This window comes from Phacochoerus africanus, chromosome 1 (genome assembly GCF_016906955.1).
Source record: "Phacochoerus africanus isolate WHEZ1 chromosome 1, ROS_Pafr_v1, whole genome shotgun sequence".
NCBI lineage: Eukaryota > Metazoa > Chordata > Mammalia > Artiodactyla > Suidae > Phacochoerus > Phacochoerus africanus.
Window position 1 is genome coordinate 270,703,563 of NC_062544.1, and position 11,273 is coordinate 270,714,835.

General features: G+C 36.9%; 1 non-coding gene across 1 annotated transcript; it reads right to left on the minus strand.

The window, feature by feature from the left end:
* Window positions 1-273: 273 nt before the first annotated feature.
* Window positions 274-409, minus strand: LOC125114433 (small nucleolar RNA SNORA51). Its single transcript, XR_007131794.1, has one exon. It is a non-coding gene; the product is annotated as a small nucleolar RNA SNORA51 (small nucleolar RNA).
* Window positions 410-11,273: the final 10,864 nt, after the last annotated feature.

The window sequence follows — 11,273 nt, forward strand, 5'->3', positions numbered from 1 at the left end:
GTTCTAAAGAGAAATAAAGAACTAAGATAACATAGTAGTTAGGTGTTTAGGCTTTGGAGCCAGACTGCCTAAATTTGAATGCCTAACTATTGCATTCCCCTGCAGAGTGATACTGTCAAGTGTTTCCCTTTTGAAAAGTAGAAAATGCACTTTTCCCTGCATTTTAGGGTTTTGTGTGAATAACATGGGTAATGCATGTCAAGAACTCATCAAACTTACCAGAGTTTTGTAGAAAAAAAATTATAGGTGTTCATTTCTTTTTTCCCTTCAACTCCTTGTCTCCCTATTCACAATACAAACCAGGCAAAAGGCCTTGGCTGAGGTGTATATGGAAGAGATTGATGCCTTTTGCCTCCTCTTTCTGTACAGTTATTGTAAGCAAGCAGCTTGTGGTAAGCACTGGGAAGCCTCGAAGTATTTTTTAATAGGAAAAGTTATAGAATACGGGTAGCAAAGAGTGTTATAAAATTACTATACATACACTAAGATAGTCAAGGGGGACATAACCCAATTAAGCAGAGTCATACAAACAGTATTTTTTTCCCATTAAAACAATATGATGAACTAGAAGAAGGTAAGCTTACTGTGTTCAGTAATCAACAATAAAGGATTAAAAAGAAGAGCCCTTCGACTCTCAGTTTCTTGTGAATTATCTAAGAAGAATAATCTGCACAAAGAAAAGGGTAGAAACAAATGCAAATTTAATTCAAGATAAATGAACATTGAGTAAGCAAACCTCTAGGATGCTTTAACTAACTAAATTCTTGTGTTTAGAATAAATTGTATAATCTTTGATCAGGATTTTTATGAAAATATGGAGAGTGAAAAGGTTCTGGAAATCTGGAGAGAAACAAATGTCTTGCAGTACTCCAAAAGGGAAAAAAGTGAATTCCACTCTTAGCAATATAAATGGTAATAATAGTAATTGCAGCAGCAGCTGTGGTAATAGTAGTTAATATTCATTGCATACTTACTGTGGGCGAACCATAGTACATGAAATGCTTAAACCAATTTTAACTGCAAAAATTGTATAAAATATGTATTATTATTATTATCCATATTTAACATATAAGGAAAGTAAGGTTCAAAGATGTTAAGTAACTTGTCCAAGGTCATGGAGGTATCCATGTTGAAGCAGAAATGGAACCCAAGCAGCAGCCTGACTCAAGTGTCTTTGTTTTAACTCTGGTAACTCTTTCTTTCTTTTTCTTTTTCTTTCTCTTTCTTTCTTTCTTTCTCTTTCTTTCTTTCTTTCTTTCTTTCTTTCTTTCTTTCTTTCTTTCTTTCTTTCTTTCTTTCTTTCTTTCTTTCTTCCTTCCTTCCTTCCTTCCTTCCTTCCTTCCTTCCTTCCTTCCTTCCTTCCTTCATTCCTTCCTTTTGCTCTTTCTTCTTTCTTTGTGCAAAATACACATATATATACACACACATTAAGAACTATCTAGACTTGTATAGTAGTATCTTCTTTTTTTTCTCTCTGTGCATGTATGTTTATTCTGCTTGGTGTTTGTTGAGATCATTGGAAATGTGTGGTAGTTTTCATCAATTTTAGAAAAATTTTGGCAATTAATTTTGTCAAGATTTTTCTGGCTCGTCCTCTTTCAGGCACTTCCATTACATAGATGCTAAACTACTTAATGTTGTTCCAGGAATCCCTAAGTCCTTCATTTTTATTAGACTTTTTGGGGTACTTCGTTTTGCATAGATTCTATTATTGTTTCCACTTTTCAAGTCTCTGCTTTTCTCCTTGTTCTTCTCCCTTCTCATTGTGCTTATGTTCTCTTTTAAATAATGGAGTACTTGAATATAACTATAAAGGGTGCTATGGAATGCTTGACTGCTAATTACTTCATCTCTGACATTGTTTTAAAATGTAGGTTCTTTTATTATCTAGTTACAGCAAGGTGAATGGATGAGGAGACAATTGGCATTGAGAAGAGAGTTTGCTACATTCACAGTCTCAAGGGGAGGGGACACACACCACTCCATTAGGCACTGCACGGGGTCAGTCAAAAGGGAGAGAGTGAGGGGAAAATGTGGGCACATTTACTGTGATTTTTGTGGGAAGGAATGGGAGAGGCTATGTAAGAAGTGTTGGGGCTGCCTAGTTTGAATAATTTAAGTGAGTGTTGGTGCATAAAGTTTTTCCGTTGCTGTCTGGTACCTGGCTCTGAATTGATCTGGGCAGGAGAAGAATGGCTCTGAGTGAGACAGTCTGAAAAAGGAATTAGTTGGGTATAGACTCAGGGCTTGTTAGTTTGCATGTGAAGAGTATATTTCAAGACGAGTCCATTACTATCAGGAGGAACTGGTTGACTCTGGACTGGGAAGTCCCTCCAGGGCCAGCAAGGCCCCAAGACATCAAAGTATCAAATACAGAACCTAGGAAACATAGTTGTTACAGATATCTCTGCACCCACGTTTATACTGATTATTTTTCCCTAGTTATGGTAATAACTCCATGCTTTTTGGGATGTTTAGTACTTTTTTTGTTTGTTTTTGCTTTCTATGGCTGCACCTGTCATATGGAAGTTCCTGGGCTAGGGGTCGAATTGGAGCTCTAGCTCCCAGCTACACCACAGCCACAGCAATGCAGGATCTGAGGCACATCTGTGACCTATACCACAGCTCACTGCAACATCAGATCCTTAACCCACTGAGTGAGGCCAGGGATCAAACCCACATCTTCATGGATACTAGCCGGGTTTGTTATTGCTGAGCCACAGCGGGAACTCCTATTTAGTACTTTTGTGATTGGATGTTGAGTATTGGGAAATCAGATTGCTGAGCATCTGGAATCTTTTGTGTTTCTTTAAGATTATGACATTTGCTTTGGTAGACAGTTACTTGTAGATCAGTTTTATCTTTTTAACATATGTTTTTAAGTTTTGCTAGAATGGGTCTAAATAGATATCACTACAAGGCACTTTCAGCCCTCATATCAAAGCAGAGATTTACTTTTCTTTATAGGATGATTTTTTCCTCTTTATTAATGACAATAATGATTGCTTACAATACATTAAGAACTGTACTAGGATTGTGCAATAACACATGGAAAAGGTGACATGCACACTACTTTCTCATAAAACTGTTAAGTAGAGTTAGTGTAACCTAACCTATGAAAAGTGAGACACTGTACAAATTTTTGACCTATAATAATAAAGTACATAAATGTGATATTTAAAATACAATGGTTTCAGAATAGTAAAGTCCAGAATAGTCCTGTTGGACTTTACAAATTTGTACATGCTTTAGAATTTGAGTGTCTATTATGTGTTGCTAGCCTGGTATTAGGAGTTGTAGAAATACAGTGATAAAACATATCCCTGCTGTAAGCAGCTTTTCATCTTTTGAGGAAGAAAAACAAGGAAATGGTGTTACTAGGATAATTGTTTTGTGCTATAACAATAGTGGATATGTCAGCTAGTCATTACGTATCAAGGAAAACCTTCTAAGAGAAGCTGTATAAGCTGAGACCAAATGATTATTGAAATGTAGTCAGATAAAGGAGCAGGAAGATAGGGAGAAGGGTTAGAAATAATTTATAGCAGAGGACACAGCATGAATAAAAACTCGGAGGTGCAGAATAGTGAACATATGTGGAATGAAAAGTGTAGTGTTTTGGTGCTACTAGAATGTGATGGTCAGAACAAATGGAATGTGGCATGTGGCGCATAGCAAGATAAGTCTGCAGGGACTAGAGTGTTTGCAACATAATATGAAAGGATTTGTATCTTGACCTGAGATCAATAGGTCACTCCCATTGTTTTCAGCAGTGGGTGTTATAAAGATGGAAAGACACATAGTTAAATGTATGAACATGAAGCTTAGGTGAAAGAGCTGAGATGGTGTCCAGCGCTGAGACTTAAAGGGTAAGGAGAGGTTCATCCTGTGTATTACTTTGCTAGGGCTGCCATAACCTAGTACGACAGACTGGATGGCTTAAACAACAGAAAACAACAAAAACAGTTATGGAGGCTGGCAGTCTGAGATCAAAGAATTGGTGGAGTTGGTTCCTTTTGAATCTCCAAAAAGAGATCTGCTCCATGCCTCTCTCCTTGGCTTATGGATGGTTGTCTTCTTCCTGGATCTTTACATGGTCTTCCCTTTGTACCTTTCTATATCCAAATTTGCTCTTCTTGTAAGGACATCAATCATATTGGATGAAGGTCCAACCTAACCACCTCATTTTAAATGATTACTTCTATAAAGAACTTATATCCAAATAAGGTGTCTCTAGGATACTAGAAGCTAGGGCTTCAACCTATGGGTATTTGGAGGACAACATTGAACCCATAAGAGCATGCAATAAGAATTGGAAAGAGAGAATGACTAAGCTCTTCAAATGCACATAATTGTTGGAGATAATTAACTCATGTCCATGTAGGTTCAACACCTATGAAGAAAAATAAAACAGATAAGTACAGAAAGAAGATAATGCTGACAGTGGTTATAATAGGTCAGCTCTGACAAAGTTATGAAGTGGAAACATTTTGCATCGAGACATCTTTCCTGCTGTGTTAGGAAATGATGATTTTTAGAATTCTACTGCCCATTTTAGTTTATAAATTATCCATTTAAAAATGAGTTACAGTTCATCCCTCCCGGGGTTGGTTACTAGGGTATAGGATCACTGATATTATTATTGTCTTGTTACCAAATAAGGACAAGGGTCATTTTTATCCACTTCTTTTACCCATTAAATCAGGGTATGATTAAATAAAATTCCATGAATAACTTGATCACTATGAAATGAAATCTGCCTCACTATGCTTGCATTCAATTGGTTACATCAGCTGCTGTTTGAGTGCTCTTTTCTTAACAACAATAAAATACTCAGCCTTTATATTCCCATAGAGAATAGAACTAATTCTTTTGACCTAGAGCTATAACTAATGGCAAAAGAGTAGAAAAATCACACCCATGTTAAATAGATACATTATTCTTACCTCTAAAAAGACAAATACTGGATGCATTATTAAAAATGAAGTCATGTTTTAATATTTTTCAGCTCAAGAACTAAGTGCTAATTTATTTCTTCCCTCAATTTGTTGAAAAGTATTTTTATTGCCTGAGGCACTACTCAGGAAATCAGGATTCTGGATTTTGACTTAAAAGTCCACCATTTTGTATCATATGTTTTTAGGTTTTGGCTTCATTGTGTTTTACCACAGCTGCCCAACTTTCTGCATAAAACAGGCCGGTCAAGAGTTCTGGAACCTTACTATCTTAACTTTAACCCAATAAGGAGAGAAAGACTTGCTACTGTTTTCAAAAATTCAAATTTAGGAGTGACATTCATTCTTGATCGATCAACTGTGTCCAGATGTGGAATCTTGGAGAAACTGCCCATCTTGATTCACATAAGCTATTAAGGATAAGATCTAGGGAATTAATTAAACATGTGAACACACACAGGCACCATATATATGGGTTCAAGGATTTAGGTGGAATGAATATGAGGGAGCAAAGCAATTTTCAGGAAAAGGAAAATGCTGAGTAGACAGCTCCTTGAATAGGTATCCTAAAATTTTGTTTGTCTTACTTAAATTATATCTTCATTTCTAATTCATTTTCAGTAAAACCTTTTCGAGTATCTCTGTGTCTGGCACTGTTCTAGGGTTTCACATAAACCAATAAATAAAATAAAGCCCATTACATCATGATGCTTACTTTCTGGTGTGTGGTTAGGAGATGAGCAGTAAACAAATAGACATAAATAAGTACCTGTCCTAGGGTGTAGGAACCATAGAGAAAAGTAAACCAATTAAATGGGGAGAGGGAAAGTAAAGTGACAGTTCAGATGCTGTCTTATTTTGTGATTAGCAAGGCCTCTGTGAAAAGATGATATTTAAACACTGCAGAAGGAAGTGAGGGAATGAGTGACCAATGTGGCATTCTGAAAAATAAACATTCCTGTACAAGAAACTGCTTGCTAAAACCACCTAGAATGAACAAAAATTGTACTTTGCCTTACATTTTTACTCTTTTCCCCATTTTTTTGATATCTTTTTTTACATCTCTTTATGTTGTGTATCCCTTATCTAATTATTATAGTTACAGCTAATTTTACTACCTTTGTCTTCTAACCTTCATAAGCTGTTTTCAAAGTGATTGAACCACTACCACTGCTATATATTTTCCTTTACCAGTGAGATTTCTTCTTTTATAAATTTTCTTATTGTTAGTTGTGGCCTTTTCTTTTTGGCTTAAAGAAGTCCCTTTAACATTTCTTCTAAGTCTGGTTTGGTGGTGATGATGTCATTAAGCTTCTACTTCTTGGAAAATTCTTTAACTTCAGTTCTGAATGATAACCTTGCTGGGTAGGGAATACATGGTTGGAAGTTTCTTCTTTTAGTACTTTGAATATATCATGTCACTTCCTTCTGTCCTGCAAAGTTGTAGCTGAGAAATCAGCTAATGCTCTTATGAGGGTTCCCTTGTATATATCTAGTTTTATTCCCCCCTCCTTTTTTTTTAAGATGCTCTCCTTATTTTAAAAATTTGACATTTAAATTATAAAGCATTTTAATGTGAATCTCTTCAGATTTTTCTTGTTTGGGAAACACTGTGCTTCCTGGATCTGGATGTCTGTTTCCTTCTTCCAGTTTTGGAATTTTCAGCCATATTTCTTCAAATATGTTTTCTTCCCTTTTGTCTCTATCTTGTCTTTCTGAGACCTGTATAATGGGATGTTATTATGTTTGATGTTCCACAGGTCTCTTAAACTGCTCTTATTTTAATTTTTTTTTTGTCTTTTTGCTATTTCTTGGGCTGCTCCCGTGGCATATGGAGGTTCCCAGGCTAGGGGTTGAATCCAAGCTGTAGCCGCCAGCCTATGCCAGAGCCACAGCAACGCAGGATCCAAGCCACATCTGCGACCTACACCACAGCTCACGGCAACGCCGGATCGTTAACCCACTGAGCAAGGGCAGGGATCAAACCCACAACCTCATGGTTCCTAGTCGGATTCATTAACCACTGCGCCATGACGGGAACTCCATTTTTTTTTTTTTTAATGTCCTATTTGAATGATTTCCACCACTCTGTTTTCCAGGTCACTGATCTATTTCTTCTATATCATCTAATCTGTGTGGACTTCCTCTAGTGTATTTTTCAGTTAAGTTACTGTATTCTTTAGCTCTATAAATTCTGTTTGGAACTTATATTTTCTATTTCTTTGTTGAATTTATCACTGTGTTCATCCATTATTCTTCTGGGTTCCATAAGCATCTTTATGGCAATTATTTTGAAGTCTTTATCAGGTAGATTACTTATCTCCATTTCATTTTTTCCCTGTGGTTCTATCTAATCTCTTCATTTGAAATGTTTTTCTTCTGTTCCTCATTTTGCTGGACTCTCTGTGTTCATTTTTGTGTATACTTGTGTGTGATGCAAAACAGCCATCTTTCCCTATTGGAGGAGATCCCTTTGTAGGAGATGAGCCTTACTGTTTAACCTTAACATAGTTCTTAGTTGTATCTTAAGTTATCTCTCCACTTATTTCAGCCCCATGGGGTCCAGAAATACACTCCAGCCATTGATCTGAGCCTGCCTGCCCTGTGTGGGCTGTGTGTGCCTCTTGGTTCTCGTAGGGTTGTGTGAGTGGTGTGTGTGTGAGTGGTGGTGGGGGAGGGAAGGCTCCTTTGCCCATTGGTTCTTGTGGGGTTCCATAAATGACATATTGGGGCTTGCTGTTTGCCTTCTACATCTAACAGTGTCAGGTACAAGTGGTGTGGGTGGGGATGTGGGCTGCTCACCCACCACTATTAGCACGTTCGAGTGAGAAAGGAAAAAAATGATACCCACCAGTGCTAGTAAGGTTGAGGGAACCCATAAAAATGGCATCTGCCAGTGTTGTTTTTTGGAACGGGGAAACAGTAGATTTTTGCCCCTAAGGCAGATGCTTTATTTGTAAGTGAATCTACATCACATAAAGTATAGGTTCTTTTCAAATTACTACTTTTGTGCTGCATCTTGGGGCAAATGGGTCTCCGTGTGAGCTCTTTAAAAGTAGAATCTTTGTTCCCTATATCCTTATGTTTCTCCTGAACCCAAGACCCATTGGTTTTCAAAGCTAAGCATTTTGGTGGCTCATCTCTCTGGTGCAGTTCCCAGGGGTTGGTGTGACTGGTGTGGGGAAGAAGCTCCATTTATATATATATATGCTTATATATGTATTTTGACATCTCTCCAGATTGTAAGTTGCTACACTGGGGATGGGAGTTTTGGAGAGCATGTGTCTCTGCCTCTCCTACATGACTTGATGTGGCCCTTTTATTTTTCATTTGGGAACAAGTGTTTAGCTAGTTCTTAAGTTTTCAGAGAGCTTTGTTTCATACATAACTGTGTATTTGTTGTGTGTGTACATGAGAGGAGGTGACTTTCAGATCTTTCTATGTCGTCATCTTGAACTGTTCATGATCTTAGTTTTGAAGACTGAAAAATGAAAAAAAAATCATTTGCTAAAGAAATTGGAAACTGCACATATGGATAGTTATAGTCATTACTTAGGTTTTTGTTTGCTTCTGTTTGGTTTTTTTTTTTCTTTTTTTCTTTTCATTACTTGGGTTTTGTGACTCTTGGCTGAATGGCTTACCAGGCAACATAGAAAGGTTATATGAATATTCCTTAAGTTTCCCTCCAGACTCCTATGGACACAGAGTCTCAGAGTCATGCTGAATAAGTATAGTTAAAAAAAGGCTGACAATAAAAGGCACCAATCCTTAAAGAGATGTGATTAAGATATCTTGGGAAACAAAAACGTTGACAGCTGCTGGCAGTGATGCTTTGTTACTATTTTCTCATCTCACGCTAAGAAAGAGATGTCAGTGTATCTGACATGTTCGCCTAGTAACTAACTACTCAGGGAATTATGTAGACTGGGGGAGATGCACTGTGAAAGGCCTCCCCTCATTTCATTCCATTCATTCTCTTCTCCCACCTCCCCTGTTGGAATTCTACCAAGGTGCCCTTTTGACATTGTTAAATTGAAATGTCTGTCATCCATCTCTGTTAGTTCAGGGGAATTTTGATTTTAGATTCAGAATACAATTAAATATTTACCAAGGTGAAATTAGTGTTTGATTATAATACAATACATATTTTTTCTGTTTTCTTTTTAGCCAAATATATTGTTTTATCATGAGCAGTACTAGTTTATAGATTTGTTCTATTGGCAAATATAATTTGAAAAAAATTTTTTTAAATAAATTTTAGTATAAAAAGATATCTTCAATATACATTTTAATTACTTATCACTATTATTTAAGAAAAAATTAAGCCCAAGTAATTAGAATGTATAAAGAAAATAATGTGACTTGAAGTCTGTACAATATTCTACTAGATGATAACGGTCTTTAAATTCCCATTTGTTCCTGTATCAGATATAATCTTATATGGCCTAAGATAAGACTTATGTTGACTGATTTTAAACAATGTGTTCTATTTATGATTAAGTTTTGTTTTCTGCATATACAGTGGATTTGCACCAAACCTAAAGAACTCCAAGTTAGGGACACCCAAATCTTTTATAATAGGCTGCAATCAAACCTGTCTCACTCTTGCCCCAGTGGAAGATATTATCTTTATTTAACTGGAAAGTAAACAAACCTGTCTTCTTCTCCATAGGGAGAGACTATATCTCCCCAAACTGTTTTCATACTTACCTCTTAGAGAGAAAGATCTAGAACAAAAACAGCCAGTTCCTATAAGACCTGCAGAAATGTAAGAGGCCCATGGGAGTTTGTCTCCCAATATGCTACTTGTTTCTTTCAATCTTTCAAAATGCACCTCACATTCTACTCCTTCCTGAATTCTTTCTTGACTTAACCAATTAAGTCCATTTTTCTCCCTTTAACTCTGCTGCATTTTGGTTTCTCACTCTCGCTCTCGCTCTTTTTTTTTTTTTTTTTGCTGTGGCCATGCCCTGTGGAATTTCCTGGGCCAGGGATGGAACAGGTGCTAGAGCAGTTACCCAAGTCACTGCAGTGACAACACCAGATCTTTAACCTGCTGAGCCACTGCAGAAATCTGATGTTTCTCTTTTAAGACACATATTGATTTGCACTTTTCATTGTATATTTATTTCCTTATCACTCCATATTCTATGAATTGAACTTCTCTTGATAACAGGGAGTATATTTTATTTATCTGTACATCTCCCATAGAAGATGAAGCATCTTTTAGCTATTTCTTATCCTTTATTGGGGGAAACCGTTTTACTAAAAGACTATGGCAAGGAATTTTTCCTTATGAATCAGAAAAGCAAAAACTTTAGAGTGAGAAATGGTCAACAGACCAGGATACCAAAAAACATCTAAAATGCTTTTTAAATGTATAACTTACTTCAGTTTAATGACATCCCTGAAATATTCAAAATCAGAGATATCTTCATATCATGCATCTCTGAAGAAAATCTAGATTACTCTATAATCACATTATATAATTAATGATACGAAATATTTTCCTCTTACTACCATTGCTGCTGCTATGACCAATAATACTACCTCAATCACATTTTACTGCTATCACTGTTAGTGTGCTAATATTCCATCTCACGTTAGAACCAGAATTAAGTACTTCATAACAATGCCTATTTTATTATTTTTCTTTTTAGAATTTTAGGATATAGGAACTTTTATCATCCAATTTTCAGATGAAGAAATCTAGGCTTCTAGAGTAATCTCCCTAAATTCCCATAGTGAATGAGTGGTAGAGTTGCGATTCAATTCCCCTTTATTTAATGCTGAAGTTCAGGATACTTTTATTATCATAATGGCCTGGGATGAAATTACGGATGTTACAGGTTTCAAGCCCCTTCTAGGAGATTAAACCCAAAAGCCTCTAGCCAGGTCTCATTGTAATATCCCTTCCCCTGCCCCTTGAACAGTGTGGTAGGGAAGGAATGTGGCCCATTCCTCACCCTGCCTCTATAAAACCTGTTTCCCTTGTGAACGGGGCATCCTGCCTGAAACCAATCAGGTCAAATTTGCCCCCCTACAAGATCAAACAACACTCAGTTCTTATTCATAGCATAGGGGGCTGGAGTAGGAGAAATCGGGTCTCCACTCAAGTCTGCCTGCGGGGGAGGGGAATAAGAACAAATCATAAAATGAATTGGAGGAGTTCCCATATTGGCACAGTGGATGACAGATCCGACTAGTGACCATGAGGTTTTGGGTTTGATCCCTGGCCTTACTCAGTGGGTTAAGGATCTGGCGTTGCTGTGAGCTGTGGTGTAGGTTGCAGACATGGCTCGGATCCCACGCTGCTGT